Raw genomic sequence first — 20,663 nt, forward strand, 5'->3', positions numbered from 1 at the left:
ACCAAGATGTGAACACTGAGCTTCTAAGAGGAAAAGGCCACTTGCCCAGTCAAGACAGCAAGGACATGGGGAGTTGGGATTCAGAACCCCCATGACTCTAAAGCCAGTGATCATTACACCAAAACGTGCATTTCTTGAAAGGTCACCACACTGAATGGAAAATTATTCTTCAAAAGCTCTTTAACACCAACAAAAAGGGCAGAAAGTGGATAAATGCTGAATGAAGCTGGTTGACAGGTGTAGGAGGATTCATCATCTACTCTCTACTTGGATAAGCTTATATATTAGTAGAGAAAATAGGAAAATAGAAGTTCTTTGTATTCATTAAACTGATGACTGATTTTTCAAATTTACCTCAAAAGTCAAAGTTACGAATTAACATCAGATTTTCTCAACAATTTTAACAATCATTCTTGGGCAAAGATGTATTATTTGTGCCATTCATTAAAATTTCACCACATAGGTCATAATCTGTAAACACAAGAACAGGTCCACAGAAAAAATGTTCCTCTATTTCAGAGAATAGTGCAGACTTTCTGAGCAAAATGAAATTTAATCTCACCACATTTTTTCCAAGACTAGATTTCCCAGGATTTCAGCTATGCCATGGGGGGGGGGGAGGGGGGGGGAGTTCTTATTTTATAGACCAAAAAAACAAAATTTTTTAGCAATTTTTCTAAAATTAAAAAAACTCAAGCACCATATCTGTCAGAATTTCATTTATGACCAGAAGTCAAGCTAAATATACACTCACTTATTTCACAACCAGTGCATCATCTGCCACCCCAATAATTATCCCCCACCACTTTTTGTGTGATTGTTGTATTATAACCTCTAAAGTCAAACAAAAATGGCCCTGTTCATTAATGACACCTAAGACAAGTATAAAAATCAAAATTCAGAACCCTGTAACAAAATGACTCATTTTCCTTAAGCAAAGCCAGGTGTGGAAACACTAAGTACATAGATCACTCTGATAAGCTAGTCATTAACACTAATTATTCACATACATTCAATGAATACTGATGGAGGTATAGGACAAATATTAGGACAAGTGAGTGGATGGGTTTACGTGTTTACATGCAGGCCAACATGGAAACCATATAGCTGGTAAGTGACCTGTCTATAATATATAAAGAACTCCATAATAAAAGACAACCCAATTTAAAAATGGGTAGAGGGTGGGTGAGTGAAATGGGTGATGGGGATTAAGGAGTAGACTTGTAATGAGCACTGGGTGATGCATGGAATTGCTGAATCACTATATTGTACACCTGAAACTAATACTACACTGCATATTAATTAACTAGAATATTTAATAAAATAAAAGTGAGCAGAGGACCTGAACAGACATTTCCCCAAAGAAGATATACAAACTGCCAAAAGCACATGAAAAGATACTTGGCATTCATCATTAGTCACTGGAGAAATGCAAACCAAAACCACAATGATAGATCACTTTAAATCCACTAGGATGGCTATAATCAAAAGGTCAGATAATCACAAAGAATGTTAAGAAACTGGAGCTCTACTGCTAAGAATGTAAATTCCAGAGCGGTACAGCCACTCTAAGAAAACAGTTTGGCAGTTCCTCAAAACCTTAAACAGTTACTTCAAGACTCCCAAGAGAAATGTAAACATGTTCACACACATGAATGTTCACAAGAGCATTATTCACAATAGCCAAAAAAAAGTAGAAACAACCAAAATGTCCTTCAATGGATGAATGGGTAAACACAATGTGGTATACCCATAGAACGGAGTATTATTTGGCAACAGAAAGGAAGCCAGTACTGATAGATGCTACAACACAGAGATGCCCTGAAAACATTCTGCTAAGTCTAAGAAGCCAGACACAAAAACTACAATGATGGTGTTTTAATAAAATGACCAGTATAGGCAACTCTATATAAACAAAAAGATGAGTGGTTGCTTAAGGCTAAAGGGTAGGTGAGGGAAAGAGGTGACAGTGATAGCTAAAGGGTACAGGATTTCTTTCTGAGCTGAAGAAAATATTCTAAAATTAACTGTGGTGACAGTTACACATTATCTGTGAATATACTAAAAACCGCTGATTTGTACACCTTAAACAGAAAATTGTCAGACATGTGGTTATCTCAATGAAGCCATAAAAGGGGGGCCTACTTATAAGAATGAGAAACTTGAAACAATCTATACACCAACAAAAGATAAATAAATTAGTCTCTTCCAATTATATAGCTATCAAAAGAGAATGGCCATGAAGGGATCTCTAAAAGACACCTGGTAGATACTGAAAACTAGGTCTGCAAAACAGTGCTGATTAGGTCATTCCATGTATGTCAATAACCACATGTGTATAGCCAAAAACTAAAGCATGTTCAGAAACTTCTTCACTAAACCTCTTAGTCAATGGAAACTTTCACTTTGACCTGTTATTTAAGCAGTATGTATTTTCTTAACAAAAATGAGAGTAACTTTTAGTTTACACGTTGGTGTCGTTTACATATAGTTAGCTTCTTTGCTTTCTTCACACAGGTGTACTGGCGAAAGGACCCAGGAGTCAACCTGAAAGAGCTCCCACCAGCTAAACACAAGACAAACTATCAGTAAAGCTAACAAAAATAGACTGAGACACAAATCAATATTATAAACTCAAGTACTGAGTATATTTGTCAGTCTCTGCTACCACTGAAGAACCCAGAACTGGTAAATAAACAGAATCAAACATTGCCTTTATTGCACGAAATCAATCTCACAGTAACCAAAGAGTATATCTGCCAAAGTTTCTCTTTATAAAAGTGTCTCAATTAACAAATGAAAGGAGAGAACTGAAATGTCCCTTTTTGCCTCCCTTCATGAAATAATCGATTACTCAAAAACTACGGATGCTCAATTACAAAAAGAAAACCAAGTATGTGCTTCCTCACACACATTTGTACTACCACCTATGAATTATTCTTGCTTTAAAAAAAAGAGAGAACTGAAATGTCCCTTTTTGCCTCCCTTCATGAAATAATCGATTACTCAAAAACTACGGATGCTCAATTACAAAAAGAAAACCAAGTATGTGCTTCCTCACACACATTTGTACTACCACCTATGAATTATTCTTGCTTTAAAAAAAAGGGGGGGGGCAGTGAAAAAGAAAATCCTGCATATGGCCCAACTTTTTGTGGGAAACCCAGTGGAATCACTCGGAGAAGCTAAAATAGCCCTAACCCTGGAGTTATGATTTAATCAGTTATGTTTAATTTAAATATGGCCTGGACATTGAAATTTTTTGTGAGGCTCCCCAGGTGGTTCTAACACGTAGCCAACGTGAAGATCACTGCTCTAGATCTAACTACCACTTCACAAGAATACAGAGGACTGAGAAACCAAACTATAAGCGTAAAATCAACTCATCTATTGTAACAGCATAAAAAATCCAGTTTCTTGCACAAATAGCAAGGTAACAAAATGGAATGAAAATCCAAAGATTTAGGGCTTAAAAGCGGGACACTGGCTGGCTCAGTCAGTGGAGCATGGAGACTCCTGATCTCAGGGTTGTGAGTTCAAGACCCATGTTGGGTATAAAGATAACTTAAAAAATAAAATCTTAAAAAAACGGGGGGGGGGGGGGGCACCTGGCTCAGTCAGTTAAGCATCTGACTCTTGATTTTGGCTCAGGTCATGATCTTGCAGTTCATGGGATTGAGTCCTTTGTCAGGCTCCGTGCTGACAACATGGAGCCTGTTTGGGATTCCCTGTCCCTCTCTCTCTCTCTCTCTGCCCCTTCCCTACTTGTGCACATGTGCACACTCTGTCTCAAAATACATAAATTAAAGAAAAAAAAAAAGGCTTAAGAGAAATCAACCAGCTGCAAAGTATGGACCTTATTTGGATCTAATGTTGGAAGGGAGGGGTAGCATATAGAGGAAATAAGATTGGCCATAAAATGATAATCGAAGTTAGGGGATAGGCTCATGGAGTCAATCACTATACTACTCTCTTTAAATCTGTATACATTTCAAACTACCCATTTTAGAAAGCTTTAAAGATGTGAAACATTTTTTCAAGTTAAAGATCTACCAATATGGCTAAAGAATGAGCATACTGTTGACACAAATCAGTAAGAAAATGACAATTACTTCCTATATTCTTTAAATGACACTTTTAAGAAAATGAGGAGACACACAAATGACAAGACTGGAAGCAAATATTTGCAAAGTACTTATCTGATAAAAAGCTTGTATCAGGGTATTGAGGAGGGCACCTTTTGGGATGAGCACTGGGTGTTGTATGGAAACCAATCTGTCAATAAATTTCATATATAAAAAAATAAAAAATAAAATAAAAAATAAAAATAATCCAATAAATAAATAAATAAATAAAAAGCTTGTATCAGAACACATACTTTATAGATTTATATACATATATATAATCAGAAATCTCAAAACTCAGTAGGAAAACAAGTTTTCAAATGTTCAAAAGATTTAAATAGAACATACCACCAAAAAAAAAAAAAATCTATGAACAGCAAATACATGAAAAAAATGTTCACTAATTTTAGTAATTAGGGAAATTCAAATTAAAACTACAATGAGATATCCATCACTTTGTATCCTTTTAGGATGGCTAAAATAAGGATGGCAAAGATGCAGAGAAATTGGAACCCTTAGTAGTAGCTAGTGGGACTGTATAATGATCTAATCACTTTGGAATATAGTTTGGCAGTTCCTCAAAACATCAGACATAGGGTTACCACAGGAGTCAGCAATTCCTGATGGAATTGCTATACTAGGTCCCTGCTCAGGGAAATGACAACATATGCCCACACAAAAACTTGTACACAAATGTTCACAGCAGCGTTATTCACAATATTTAAAATGTGGAAACCATCCAAATGTCCATCAACTGATGAGTGAATGAGCAAAATGTTACAGCTACACAATGGATTATTATTTAGCAACAAAAAGGGATGAAGAACAAGTAATATTTACTTTACTCTAATTACAAAGAGATATATTCACAGAAGTGTATATATACAGGTCAGTAAGACAAATGTCCATGGAGAAGAATTCCAAATAATTTATGTTAGATATTCTGCCCTAAGGAGGTAGAACATAACTCCCCACTCTCTGAGTGTGGGCTATACACAGTGACTTCCTTTCAATGAATACGATATGGAAAGGGGATTGGGATAGGGGTCGGGAAGAGGAGTAGCTTTACAGTGAAGCAATCCAACATGCACTATTTCATCCAGGTGATCAAGCCTTAACATCAACAGTGATAAGTCATGTTGACAGTATACATTCTTAATATGATGTAACAGGTACAGCATCTTACCTCTGTGGTTTCCCTCCCCAGAACCCATATATCCAGTCTAATCACGAGATAAGTTTTAGATAAGTCTTCTAGAGACATTCTGCAAAATACCCTATCAACACTCCTCAAAACTGTCAAGGTTATCAAAAATAAGGAAAGCCTAAAAAACTATCAGCCAAGAGGAGGCTAAGGAGGGATGACAACTAAATGTAATGTGATATCCTGGATGGGATCCAGGAAAACATGACTAACATTAGGTAAGAACTAAGAAAATCTGAATAAAGTATGAACCTTAGTTTATTATAAACTAGGACCTCAAAACACTGGTTCATTAAATGTGAACAAATGTACCATACTAATATAAGACGTTAATAACAGGGGAGACTGGCTGGCATGTACATGGAAACTTTCTGTACTACCTTCGTAATTTTTCTGTAAATCTACAACTATTCTAAAATTTAAAGTTTACTTTAAAAAGAAAAAAAAAAATGAAGTGGGCTCCTGGCTGGCTCAGTCCGTACATCATTTGCCTCTTGATCTCAGGGTTTTGAGTTCAAGTTCCACACTGGGCGTGGAGCCTAACTCAAAAAAAAAAAAAAAAAAAAAAAAAAAAAGGCAGCAGCACTGATATATGTTACAACACGCATGAACCTTGAAACATATTAAGTGGAAGCAGTCACAAAAAGCTGCATATTGTATGATGTGTATTTCAAGTGCCCAGAATAGGCAAATCCACAGAGACAAAATAGATTGGTGGTTGCCAGGGGCTGGAGAGGTGTAAAAGAGAAGTGAGTCTACATGAATATAGGGTTGATTTGGAGGTGATGGGAATGTTCTAAAATTACATAGTGGTGATGTTCCACAACTCAATGAATATACTAAGAACCACTGAATTTGTACACTTCAGGAACAAAGCTTTCATAACTTGTTGGTGGGAACATAACACGGTACAACTTTGGAAAGCAGTTTGGCAGTTTCTTAAATGTTACATATATGTTATGCTCACCTACTGAGAAATGTGTGTACTGAGAAATATTTAATAAAATACACTTTATGAAGCTGCACTAATGATATTTATTTAGCTAATTGTGTACAGGGATCTAAATGTGATTTCAAGTCAAGTAGACTGTTGGCCATATAAATAAGCCTGGCACAGGTGTGCAGAGTTTTAAAAGAATTAGATAACCTTATGACCCAGCTATTCCACTCCTAGAATTCACCCAAGAGAAATACAAGTGTGGGAGGAAAACATCTTTTCCTCTACCAACTTAGGTTCCATGACTGGGGAGCCTGTGAATTTAACTGACAACAGACAGATTAATGGGGGTGGGGGTGGGGGGTGGGAGTTTATTCATATACACATGTGGAAACACAGAAGAAGTGTTTCTCCAGTAAAGCTGGGGATTTATATGGCTAACTTGATGGAGAATAAGGAGGGATGAGAAAAGGCTTCATTGCTGGAACCCGTGGGAGCTAAGGCTTGTGATAATGTTTGTTTATAAAGGAGCAAATGGTCTTTTTTCAGGCCAGTAAAACTCCCCTGGAAAGGTATTTATGTCAGCCTCCAGAAGTTTCTGTCCTCAGTCAGATAAAGGAAACTCTCAATAGGCTTCTTTCGAAATCTGTTCAGTCTCGAATGTCTTTAGGTTAAAATCATCTTCAAACCAACTCTGGAAGTCCAAGTGTGTCCCCACAAAAGTACACATCCACACAGAGCCCTGCACATGAATTTTTCTATCACCTTTATTTATAATAGTCAAAAACAAAACAATCCAAATGTCCACCAACGGACCAATACACAAATTGTAGTACACCCACACAATGGAATCCTACTTGGATATAAAAAGGAATGAGCTACTGATTCACACAGTTTGGGTAGATCTCCAAGCAATTACATGGACTGAAAGAAGCCAGACCTAAAGAGTACATAGGACTCTTTATATAAAATTCTAGAAAATGCAAACTAACATAATGACAGAAAGCAGAGCAGTAGGTGCTTGAGGGGAGGAATGGGTGGTACTAAAAGGGCATAAGGAAACTTTTGGGCAATAGCTATGTTCACTTTTTTTTATTGTGGTGATTGTTTCCCAAGTATATACCTTGGGATATTGAATGCTTCAAAACTTTAGGGGCACCTGGTCAGTCAGTTAAGCATCCAACTTTGGCTCAGGTCATTATCTCATGGTTCATGAGTTCCAGCCCTGAATCACAGCTGACAGTGCAGAGCCTGCTTGGGATTCTCTCTCTCTCTCAAAACTAAATAAACATTAAACCCCCCCCCAAAAAAAAGAAAGAAATCTAGTAATACGGTTTAAGTTGTTATAAATCAATAAGAAAATGAGAATTACCATGAACGTTTGACATGAGAAGAGGCTCAAACGTTTAAGAGGGAAGAACAAATGGGAGGAAATTACATGGAATAGTGCCAGTACTGTTTTATAAAATTATAAGCCTACACAGGTGGAGGAAAAAAAAGAAATTAGATGATAAATCTTTACTATCTACACATTATAAATACTGCTTGCCCAGGAAGTATGAAAAGTCCTATCAGACATACACTGAGTAAACAGGCCAGAAATAGAACTAACAGCCAAAGACAGACAGTCAACATGCATTTAAAAAGTTTCACTACCGGTCAAAGTTAGGTAAATATGTCAACTGAAATAATACTATCAGTTTTTGCAGATAAGCTTGGCTAAGATTTTAAATTATTTGGCACAAATTATGCTGGAGAGAATAAGGGTGAACAATTATTCTCATCTATTACTAGGATAAGTATTAAGAACTGCAAAATTTAGGGGCGCCTGGGTGGCGCAGTCGGTTAAGCGTCCGACTTCAGCCAGGTCACGATCTCGCGGTCCAGGAGTTCGAGCCCCGCGTCAGGCTCTGGGCTGATGGCTCAGAGCCTGGAGCCTGTTTCTGATTCTGTGTCTCCCTCTCTCTCTGCCCCTCCCCTGTTCATGCTCTGTCTCTCTCTGTCTCAAAAATAAATAAAAAGCCGAAAAAAAAATTTTTTTAAAAAAAGAACTGCAAAATTTCAACAGAAGTTTTGTAACCACAAAGGGCCTAAAAATTTACACTCCAATATGCTAATTCAACTTATGTGTATACCTACATAGAAATGAGAACACACCAAGACTTTTTGTCATTTACTTGCCAAGTTTTATCTAACATATCTTTATTACTTATAATGGGAGCAGAGAGGCATTGTAGGTCATTACTTTAGTCAGGGCTTCTGAAAAAAAGCAGTTCAAAACCAAAGTACCAACTAAACAAAACCTGACCTGTCCTGACTGACCAATAGCTAAAGATACAGATAAAACAACTGAGCCAAAGGCAAGCAAAGAATACCACTTGACTGAGTAAACCACTACACCTGTGCCAAGTAGGGCTGGTTGGAAGATTTGGGTAGCAGGCAACCTCCCTGTGACAACCCCATTCTTGCACAGGAATGAAATCTCTCAGATGCCAGCTAGAACTAAACACAGAATCTCTAAGTACACCACCATGCCTTATCCCTTCCCATCCCTCCTCTTGGTCTAAGGTATACAGCACAAAGATGCCAAAGCCACAATTACATGCTGCGTAAGACTCTCACTTTGGCAAAGAAGCCTAATCACCTTGGGTTCATCTTTGCCTTTCTTTAATCTCAATTTTGTGCCTACTAAAACAGCTTCACCCCTCCATAACACTTTCACTCTGTGCAAGGACAGCTAGGATAGCTGTGATGGGCTTTGAAAGACACTCAGACATTCTGACCTATAACTGGGGGCCCATGAAGATCTATTTTTAACTTCTTGAGAACTGAGACCCAAACAAAACACCAAACTAAGAACTGTGTTAACAGAGACCAAGGTACAACAGAGGACTTCCTTTGGACCAAGTATCATCAAACCAAGGCAAAGTAACTCAAATGTTTCATCCAAATGATTTTAAACAAACACACACTGTGGGTAGAAATAAAATAAACACTGACAGTTGTCTGTAGACATGACCGATACATACTCTTGTTGAATAAATTGTACCATACAGAAGGCAAAATAAAATCAAGGTAAGAACTTGCATAAGACAAAGGAATGTTACGGTTTGTATGTGAATGTTCATTAACCACCACTTCTAGCCCTTACTCTTAAATGCATTCAGGGGCGACTAGGTGGCTCAGTTCATTGAGCATCGGACTCTTGGTTTTGGCTCACAGGGCATGATCCCAGAATTGTGGGAATGGGCCCCATGGTGGGCTCGGCAATGAGCTGGATGGAGCCTACTTGGGATTCTCTCTCTCACCCTCTCTCTCTGCCTGTCCCCACTCATGCTGTTGCTCTCCGTCTTTCTCAAAATAAATAGACATACATTAAAAACTGCATTTAGTGGGGTGTCTGGGTGGCTCAGCCAGTTAAGCATCTGACTTCGGCTCTGGTCATGATCTCATGGTTTGTGTCTTTGAGCCCCACGTTGGGCCCTACACTGACAACTGCGATCCTGGAGCCTGCTTCAGATTCTGTGTCCCTCTCTCTTTGCCCTGCCCATGCTCACACTGTCTCTCTCTCTCAAAAATAAACAAACATTAAAAAACATTTTTTAATGGATTTAGTTCAAGAAGCAAGTACATTCATTGCTAACCATCTCAAAACAAAACTAAAAATTGAACCCAGTAAATTTCATTAATAGTCATTCTAGGATATCATGGCATAAAATATAGTGCTCTTACATTAAATGTACAACACTGGTGTCATCTACTGTCCTAACCAGCTTGGCTAGCCCCATAAAATAAAAAGACGAGGTATCTGGGTCCAGAAATTATTTGGGGTGGGTGGTGGAGGGAACATACCAAAAAAGGAAGAGATTGCTCTTCTCTACATTCACAGTTCCTGCTTGGTAGTAAATGGATGGCCAATACTGCCCACGGTATGGCAGATGTGGCCAAGAAGGCAGGACCAGCAGTCCCTACCCTCATTGACCTATAAAAAAAAAATTCCCAACGCTTGGCTAAACCTCAAATGAGAAAAGAAAACACTGTCAGTAAACTTTACAAATTTTTTTTAATGTTTATTTATTTGGGGGGGGGGGGGGGCGGGGAGAGGGAGACACAGAATCCAAAGCAGGCTCCAGGCTACAAGCTGTCAACACAGAGCCGATGCGGGCCTCAAACCCACGAACCATAAGATCATGACCTGAGCTGAAGTCAGACACTTAACCAACTGAACCACCTAGGTACCCCTCAGTAAACTTTTCAGAGTCCCAGATAACACAAAGGCTCAGCTCAAGAAATAGCTGATATTGTAAGTATCACAAATGGAAAACCATGTTAAAGGAAAAATCCAAAGACACTTAACTAGCTCATCCTATACACAGATCAACAAAATACACAACTATCAATAATGGTTACTTACGGATAATAGCATTACAGGTGTTTTAACACTGTGTTTCAACTATATTCAGTATTTTTTTAATTAAAAAATAGAATTAAAATTTTTTAAAAATTTAAATGAACTCCTCATAGCTCCTTGTTCCTTTAAGATGGTGAGTGGTCAATTTCTCAGGAGTTCAGAGAGAGGATAACCTGATATCTCAGTACTTTAGGGGGCACTCAGCAAGTCACATCACCTTGCTTAGAGCTAACCTACTTTAACTTCCAGCATCAAGGAGAACTTGCTGCCATCCAAACCAGCATATTCTCTGCCCACATGGTCTTCCAGAAGAGCCCTTCCTCTGCAGAAACTCTGTGCCCATCACCTCACTACTCATCACCTTGATTGGTTCTTCAAGTTAGCACCAAACAGCATAGTTAAGAAGGCAGAACCTCATTCTTAGAAACCTCTACACCTTTTAACATGTAACTCAGTAATACTTTAAAATTCTTAATACCTAAAAGCTAGTTCAACTGTAATCACAGTGTCATGTCCAGGGAACGCGGGCATGTCCTCTCTACTTCACTGAACAAATGTCAAGAAGAGGACAAGTCCTACACTGCAACAAGTGCGGTTTAGATCCATGTAGGATACTATACTCAGTTGTGAACCCTGCCCTCTCAGAGACTCAAAAACCATACCCCCAAAGGAAAACAAGCTGTGAGAGGTCAGAGGTGTAGAACACAGGCAGGACCGATGAATGATCTGGACAGGTACATCTCAGATCAACAATGTACTCCCTGTGCTCTCTTCACACAGTGGGACAAGCTGTATCTATGAGCAAGGTAGCAGATATCTCAAGGAAACAGAACCTAATAGAGATTTATAGAAGTTGAAATCGATAAGCTTTTAAAATATCATTTACCTAAGGAGACGAATAACGTTCTTTGTGCATTTTAGCTTCGTGCATTTAGCTTTTGGTTGTGATTATTTCAAATATTGCTTAAGAAGGAATCTGAGGCTTAATCTAGACTCAGCAGGAAAAGAGTCGCTCTGCTGCAGAGTCCCCCTGCTGTGGTAGGAAGGAGGCATGGCAACCCAAGCACCTTGGACTTCCCACCACTGATCCTTGACCAATGGATCGGATCCTTGAGAGGCCACAGTTACTGTAAGGGGTATACAAATCCATTCACTCTTTCATGATTTTTTGTTAAACTGAGTAATGAATTTTACATATGTGCATACCACAATTTCTTGGATGTATTGGATTTTAAGAACTAACTAGTCTTATTAAGAGTCTGGTTTTCAGGGCATCTGGATGGCTCAGTTGGTTAAGCATCTGACTCTTGATTTCAGCTCAGGTCATGATCTCATCGTCGGTGGGTTTGAGCCCTGTGTCGGGCTTTGCGCTGACAGTGTGGAGCCTGCTTCGGAGTCTCTCTCTCCCTCTTGTCTCTGTTCCTCTCCGGCTCATGCACTTGGTGTCTCAAAATAAACCTAACAAAAATAAAAAAGACTAATTTTCTAAAAGGAGAGAACCATCAATCTAGTTCATACACCAAGGTGTTTTAGATACAAAAAAAAAAACCCTACATGACTTACAAATAACTACTTTCCAAAAGGATGAAACAACTTACAAGAGACAATCAACACAACAGGTTTTTTTGGTTTTTTTTTTTTTTTCCAGGAGAAAGATAACGCCAGAAGAAATTCAGGGTTAAAAAAATTAAGTATGAAGTCAGGGGTAAAGTTAAAACTCTATACCGTAAGATAGAGGTGACCCTTAAACTCAATAAAAAACAACACTGAACCCAGTCAGCAGAAAATAACTGTTCCAAGTAGAAAGGCTCTATCATGTACTACAAAGCTCTGTCTCTAGCAGCAGAGGGAAGCATATGAGCAAAGGTCCTCTTATTAAACACACATTAATTAAACAGCAAGTCAGGTAAAATTTTTAGCTTAGGGAAACAAAGATGTAGGTGATGAAATATTCGCCCATGTTTAGTTAAGCAAGAAATTAACATGATTTTGTCATGTTTTTTATGGAAAAGAAGTCATGAAGATTATTTGAAATCAGAAATACTTGTTCAGCTAGCCAACTTCAGGTCATGTTCAACAATACTGGAGTATCGGAAGTACACAGAACAGGCTCAGATTTGATGGGCATGAGATTTGCTGAGAAAGGAGAACATAGAGGTAATGATGGGTGCAAACTCAGGAGAGCTTAACATTAATCTATCCTAATGAGGTGAGCATCTGGGGGCAGAGCCTGCTCAATAACACAGCCATAAGGAGCATCATTCGATGCTTCTGAGTTCTTTGTGACTCATTCCTTCGACACTAACATTTCTGAGGTTTTTCTTTAAACAAGAAAAAAAAAGAGGGGTGCCTGGGTGGCTCAGTTGGTTGAACGACCGACTCTTGATTTCCACTTGGGTGGTGATCCTGGAGTTGTGCGATCAAGTCCTGCATCAGGCTCCACACACTGAAGATATTCATTCACTCATTCATTCATTCTCTCTCTCTCTCCCCTCCTCCCTGGCTCGCCTGTGCTTGAATCCTCTCGAAAAGAAAAAAAGGAAAGGGAAAGGGAAAGGGAAAGGGAAAGGGAAAGGGAAAGGGAAAGGGAAAGGGAAAGGGAAAGGGAAAGGGAAAGGGAAAGGGAAAAAGGGAAAGGGAAAAAGGGAAAGGGAAAAAGGGAAAGGGAAAAAGGGAAAGGGAAAGGGAAAGGGAAAGGGAAAGGGAAAGGGAAAGGGAAAGGGAAAGGGAAAGGGAAAGGGAAAGGGAAAGGGAAAGGGAAAGGGAAAGGGAAAGGGAAAGGGAAAGGAAGGAAAGAAAAGGGCAGGGGACATCCAGGTGGCTCAGTTGGATTTAAATGTCCAATCTTGATTTCAGCTTAGGTTATAATCTTGCAGTTTTTGTGAGATCGAGCCCAGAGCCTGCTTGGAATATTCTCTCTCTCTCTCTCTCTCTCTCGCTCTCGCTCTCGCTCTCTCTGCCCCCCCCCACTCGTGTTCACTCTGTCTCAAACTAAATAAAATAAAACTAAATAAAACTAAAAAAAAAACTTAACAAGAATTAAAAAAGAAAAGCACTTCCCCCAGAATACAAAGTTAAATTTTAAGTCAAAATACTATTAGAGGCTGGCTCAGTTGGTGGAGCATGTGACTCTTGATCTAGAGGTTCTGAGTTCAAACCCTATATGGGTAGAGAGATTAACTTAAAACAAGTAGCCAAAGCAAGATAAAATATCTGCAAGGTATCTTTTTATTTCCTTTTAGAGAAAGGAAATGCAAGCAGGGAAGAGGGGCAAAGGGGGGTAGGCAGAAAATCTTAAGCAGGCTCCATACTCAGCATGGAGGCCAACTTGGGCTTGATCTCACACTTACAACCCTTGGATCATGACCTGAGCCAAAATCAGGAGTCAGATGCTCAAATGACTGAGCCACTCAGGCATCCCACTGCAACAAATCTTTCTAAAAGCACAACCTGTTCCCCACTAGTGAAGAGCCCAACATAGTTCCCTATAGCTCTTCAACTGTATCAAGATTTCAATTTTCAATTTATTCTCAAAAAAATAAACACATCATTTAAGAAAAAAAAAACTTCAGTGAACTGATTTTACTTCAATAAAACTCAGTGACCTGGGACAACAAATTTACACTTTTTTTTTTTAAGTTTCTCTACACCCAACATAGGTCTTGAACTCACAACCCCATGATCAAGAGCCACATGCTCCTCTAACTAAGCCAGCCAGGCGCCCCTACATTCTACTTTCTTTAAACCTACCTTCTCTACCCCTTAAATCCAGTGAGATTATTATTTTTTAAATCTATTACAGAGTTGAGTACATTTCCCACCAATAAATGTTCGGGGTGTGGATAGTGATCAGCTAGTCCACACCAAGGAATGTTCTGGTTCTTTGAGAACAACATGTGGGGGACTGGGGGCATGTCCTCTGCCCCCTAAGTTTAGGGTCTGATGTGGGAACAGAAAACAGTCAGAAGGGGCATCTGTGTGGCTCAGTAAGTTAAGCATCTGACTTCAGCTCAGGTCATGACCACACGGTTCGGTTCCTGAGTTCAAACCCCACGTCAGATTCTGTGCTGACAACCCAGAGCCTGGAGGCTGCTTCAGATTCTTTGTCTCCCTCTCTCTCTGCCCCCACTTGCACTCTGTCTCTATCTCAAAAATAAACATTAAAAATTAAAAACAAAAATAAGACAAAATATGAAGTGCTAAGTGGTACTATAGTGCTAAGTATGGGAGAAATATAGGAGACACACCTAATAATGCAAATATGGCAGAAAAATAGAAGGATTTGTAGAAGAAATGACATCTGGGGCACCTGGATGGTTCAGTTGGTTAAGCATCTGACCTCTGCTCAGGTCATAATCTCATGGTTCCTGAGTTCAAGCCTTACATCAAGCTCCCTGCTGTCAGCACAGAGCCTGCTTTGGATGCTCTGTCCCCCTCTCTCTCTGCCTCTCTCCCACACACCTTCTCTCTCTCAAAAATAAACATTTAAAAACAAAAAAGAAATGACATTTAGTTAGATGGCTAATTAATAGGAATTAAGAAAGAGAGAAAGGAGAGAATGGATTCTTAGAAAACACGTGTGGCAAAAGCTCTGAAACTAAATGCGTGGTGGGGTTAAGGAAGGAAAGTAGTTCACTATAGAGGAGGATAAAAATTCCAGCCAAAGGACATATCCCTTGCATAAGTGCATTTATAATAAACTATGGGGTGAGGCACTGGTTCTCACAAGTATCCTCAAAGGACCACAGATGGGCAAGAGGCTCTGAATGGGAATCATCTTTACACAAAGTCTCAGTCTGCAAGGAGATGCCCGCAAACTTCCCAGTCTTTCTACTCTGTCATTCTGGGGCTTGCTTGATGTTTGGTAATGGAAACCCCATCACTTCTGTCTTATATTCTATGAAAACACTTCCCCACATTTATATGGAAAGTAAGCAAGACACTGGAAAGATTTAGGGAAAATCAGGGCAAGGAAGAATCCCATTTTTTTGTAGAGTCCAGAGAAGTTGACTCGATACAATACAAAGCTGCTCCATGCAGCAGATCCAGCTGTGGCACACAGCAGGGACTCCAACAGTTTCAACAAATGCTTATAAAAACAGGTAGGAGCAAAGAAGGGGAAGGGCAGGGCTCAGCAGCTCTGGGAAGGGAGAGCACAATAGCACTAGGCCCAAGAGAGCACCGTTTTATCAGCTAGCCAAGGTCAAACGTGAGATGAGGCACATACTGGCATCATCTTGAATCTGATGCTAGACCACAGCAGTCTTTTCTCTTATGTCTCAAAAGGCACCAAGCCTGACACAAACATGTGTCTCCTTCTTGTTATCTGATGGGATGCCACATACTCTACACAAAATGATAAGCTACGTTCTGAATAGAGATCACCCAGGGAAGCCTGTGCGGCTCAGTCGCTTAAGCATCCGACTTCACCTCAGGTCATAATCTCACGGTTTAGGAGTTCGAGCCCCGTGTCAGGCTCTGTGCTGTCAGCTCACAGCCTGGAGCCTGCTTCAGATTCTGTGTCTCCCTCTCTCTCTGCCCCTCCCCCACTCACACTGTCTCTCTCAAAAATAAAAACATTAAAAAAAATTTTTTTTGAAGACTATTTGAATAGAGATCCCTCCAGGTTTTAAGGAATTTAATCTTCATGTTTTTCCCTGTGATTAGAGTCCTCACTCTTGGGATTGTAGCCCTGCCATTTATTTGACATTTGAGTGCTGACCACACCCGTCCTATTGTCATAGTTTGAATAATGGTTCCGAAAGTGTCTGCCTCCTAATCTCTGAAACCTGTGAATGTTATTTCTTATGGCAAAAGACACTTTGCAGATGTAATTTAAAATCTTGAGGGGCGCCTGGGTGGCGCAGTCGGTTAAGCGTCCGACTTCAGCCAGGTCACGATCTCGCGGTCCATGAGTTCGAGCCCCGCGTCGGGCTCTGGGCTGATGGCTCAGAGCCTGGAGCCTGTTTCCGATTCTGTGTCTCCCTCTCTCTCTGTCCCTCCCCCGTTCATGCTCTGTCTCTCTCTGTCCCAAAAATAAATAAACGTTGAAAAAAAAAAAATTTTAAATCTTGAGACAGGGAGATTTTCCAAATGGGCCTAATGTATTCACAAGGGTCCTTATCAAAGGGGCACAAGAGGAATCCAAGTCAGAAGATCATGTGACAAAAAAAGCAGAGCCTGGAATGATACACTCTGAAGATGGAGGAAGAGGCCACAAGCCAAGAAAACCAGGTGGCCTCTAGAAGCTGGAAAACACAAGGAGATGCATTCTCGTCTAGAGTCTCCAGAAGGAACCACCCTGCCAACACCTGACTTTAGCCCACAGAGACTGATCGCAAACTCCTGGCATCAGGAGCCAGGAGCCAATTCTAAGAGCATCAATTTCTGTTGTTTTAAGCCACCAAGTCTGTGGTAATTTCTTACAGCATAACAACAAACTAATATCCCTATGTTTATGTGTAATATGTCCAACAAATTTTCTGTTCCATCAGTTACCCTTGAATTGCTTTAAAATAATACAGAAAATAACAATAAAGTTAAGGGATACAGATGAAACAAGAACAGAATGCTGATCACCTCTGGAGCTGAGTACCTGAGAGCTCATTATACTATTTTCTCTAGGTGTGTAGGTTTGAAATCTTCCCCAATACAGAATTTTGGAAGTCATTTTTAAATTCCTAAGGAAGGTACCACATTCCTACAACTTCATCACCTTGGGATGCTCTAAGAAATACCATACGCTGGGTGGCTTAAACAACAGAAATTTTTCATAGTTCTAGAGGTAGTAGTCCAAGACTAGGGTGCCAGCATGACTGGTACCTTGGTGAGGGCCCTCTTCCTGGTCTATCTCCCCTTCTTGGGTCTATCTCCACGTAGCAGAGAGCAACCATCTCTCATGTCTCTTCTTCTAAGGGCTCTAATCCCCTTCACAGGGTTCTATTCTTTTGCTTATTATCTCCCAAAGGCCCCACCTCCAAATACCATCACCTTGGGGATTAGGGCCTCACCATGAACTCTGGGGAGACACAAACACTCAGTCCACAGTACCCACTAAGACCAGATGAGCCAGTTTTTCTTTTGACATTGGAACAAGTTGTTTCTGTGGTTTAAGACCACACTGGGTTATTGACTGGTGGTTATAGGACACATGATATAAAAAGTACACATCTTTTTTTTTTTTTTTCAACGTTTATTTATTTTTTTGGGGACAGAGAGAGACAGAGCATGAACGGAGGAGGGGCAGAGAGAGAGGGAGACACAGAATCAGAAACAGGCTCCAGGCTCCGAGCCATCAGCCCAGAGCCTGACACGGGGCTCGAACTCACGGACCACGAGATCGTGACCTGGCTGAAGTCGGACGCTTAACCGACTGCGCCACCCAGGCGCCCCTACACATCTTTAACCAAGTTCTCAGTATGTAGGAGAGGCACACGGAAACTGAGCAACTGAAGAAACATTCCTATTTCCCATATCCTATTTCTCTAGGATGGAAGATCATGGAATAAAACGATGTATAGTAATTCTCCACCCAGTATTACTTTGGGTTTTTGTTTTTTGGTTTTTTTTATCATGTATACATAAATCCATCTAAGATGAATACATTTCTAACACAACTCAATTCTGTGAAAGTCAAAAACCAAAACAGCCTCTGAGCCATATGTGAATAGGGTTTTGGCTTCAGAACTACAGCTGGCTTTGTCCTGCTCCTCCAGGGTATACACATTTTGAGAACAAGGCTTCTTCAAAGCATACCACCACCTCCATCACACAGACATCACAACCAAAGGAGGCCATCCCAACAAAGCTGACCTAGCTTGGCAAAGCAAGGCAGGCAATAAAATCACACCCTTCAACCAAATTGCGTTTGTTATACACACCACCTAAAGGCCTCAGTACTTCCATTTCACTTGAGAACAACTTCAAAAGCCACCTTATGACTCTGTGCCTAGGTCCATCCCATAAATACTTCTACAAACATGCCAAAGCCAACCCTATGTATCACAGTAGAAAGACAGCATGTGAATTGAGTCAGCTGGAAGAGGGTAGGTATTCAAGATGCTATCAAAATTCAGATTTTTAACCCACGTTTGGAGGAAAGGTCCCTATAAAAACCCGATCATTGTTCTGCTGTTCTAGAGGAACCCAAAAGTTAAGAAAACAAAGTTGGTCACAGCGAAGACTGAGTCACTCCAGCAAAACTGGCTCGTTTCCACAGCAGTGCTTACTTCCCACGTGCTTACTCCCCAGCTGAGGGGCTCTGCCATCAGCGTCACCAACATGAACTGCTGAAGCACTTTAGGATCCAGGACCCTTCCTGACTTGTTATGTGAATAATCTTCAATCACTATGACACTCACAGTATGAACAAACAGAGCAGGAAGTCTTCTGAAATTAAGGTTAGAAAAGTCACTGCTTCCCTGTGGATTTGCATGCAGAAAGCAAAGTGGATTTTCAGTATATAAAGCTAAAGTGAAATCAAAAACAGTTTGAGTTACGCCTGTTAAACTACATTGCAAATTTCTATCCTGGAATAAAAAAGCATCCCTGATAGTAAGGGCAGTTAAGCTCATTTCCATTATTACACACTACAGAAGCTTGGTAAGAAGTAATATTTACAGGCAACCGAAGAGGTGCGGGGTATGCAGCATTTGACTAGGGAGAATGGGACCAAAATCTTCTAAGAGCAATAATTTTTCTAGGGAGAGAAAGGGGACAATAAAGAGACCACACAGTGATAAGGTAAATTTAGAAATGGAGATTAAGCATTTAGAAATTTTATGGCACACTGCCAGAGTGCATTTAAATCTAATAATAAAAATCAGTGCTTGTCTTTTTGATGGACTTTAAATTTCATTTCCCGGGGCACCTGGGTGGCTCAGTCGGTTGAGTGTCCAGACCCTTGATTTCTGCTTAGGTCATGATCTCACAGTTTGTGAGATCAACTCTCATGTTAGGCTCTGCGGTGACAATGCAGAGCTTGCTTGTGAGTCTCTTTCTCTAAAATAAATAAACTTAAAAAAAATTAAAAAAAAACCAAAAGGGTATAGTTCCAAGGGTTGAAAATCCAAGTCTATGTATTTAAATATCCAGGTGCTCATTACAAGTCAAACATAGTAAGAAATTATAGTTTATCTAAATAAAAACATACTGGTGAGTTTGGTGTTCAAAATTCTACGTAGACTTGCATGGGAGTGTAAAGTAAAGGTCTCTCTTAGTTTTACCTAAGAGATGACAGAACTACAAAGTTTATATATAGCACTGGCTAAGAAAGGGGGCTTCACACTCAGGTTCCTGGTATGAATCCCACTCTATGTTAGCTCCAAGACCCTGTCATGTATCTCCATTTCTCATTCATCTGAAGTGTTTAGCACACTGCCCTGCCCATGGTCTGTGGCTCTGGCACGAGGAACAGGAAAGCGGCACCCAAAACTCTGGAGGAGAAGAGTGTGGTTCTAAGAGGGTAGGTTGAATTACATTGCTTTTTTTCTTCTGTCCTCCTACCATTTAGTCCCAGACATGGGTGCAGTTACAAGTGCACAACTAAGGCCCTAGCTTCTGTGGCTAAAGAACCAAAGAGGGAAGCACTAAGGACTCAGCTCATGGAAAGACGCTAGCTCAGGAAAGCAACTGCATGACATTGTTTAGGGGTTCCTAGGCTTAGTCTCAATATATGCATGCTTGTATATGAAACTAAACAACATACCTAAGCTTCTGAGAGCTGAGACCTGGGAAAGGTCACCACCCAGGTCCCAAACTGGCCACCACTGGATGGTGTACACGTGAAATGGATCCAAAGAGTACTTCAAAGGCTTCAAAAATAGAAGTGAAATTGGAACCATAATCCACAGGCTAGTTGCAACTTTCAGCCTGAAGCCAACTGCGTCAACCGCATCTAAAATGAAAATTATTAACCCTCTCCATAGAATCTGAACAAGACCCAGAGTTCAGAGTACTGTATGTTCAAGGTGTCCAAGATACAATCCA

The 20,663-nt window shown here is 40.1% G+C and overlaps 1 protein-coding gene and 1 long non-coding RNA gene across 7 annotated transcripts in view; one reads left to right on the forward strand and one right to left on the reverse strand.

Annotated features, from left to right (window-relative positions):
- Positions 1-2,957, forward strand: part of LOC111559515 — a 35,832-nt gene extending 32,875 nt beyond the window's left edge. Inside the window, exon 4 of the long non-coding RNA XR_002740520.2 lies at positions 2,518-2,957. This is a non-coding gene — a long non-coding RNA (uncharacterized LOC111559515). The remainder of the gene's footprint in view (positions 1-2,517) is intronic.
- The window catches only part of IGF2BP3 (insulin like growth factor 2 mRNA binding protein 3), a 151,797-nt gene that overhangs the window by 61,263 nt on the left and 69,871 nt on the right, over positions 1-20,663 (reverse strand). The window lies entirely within an intron of this gene.

Source organism: Felis catus, chromosome A2 (assembly GCF_018350175.1).
Source record: "Felis catus isolate Fca126 chromosome A2, F.catus_Fca126_mat1.0, whole genome shotgun sequence".
Lineage (NCBI taxonomy): Eukaryota > Metazoa > Chordata > Mammalia > Carnivora > Felidae > Felis > Felis catus.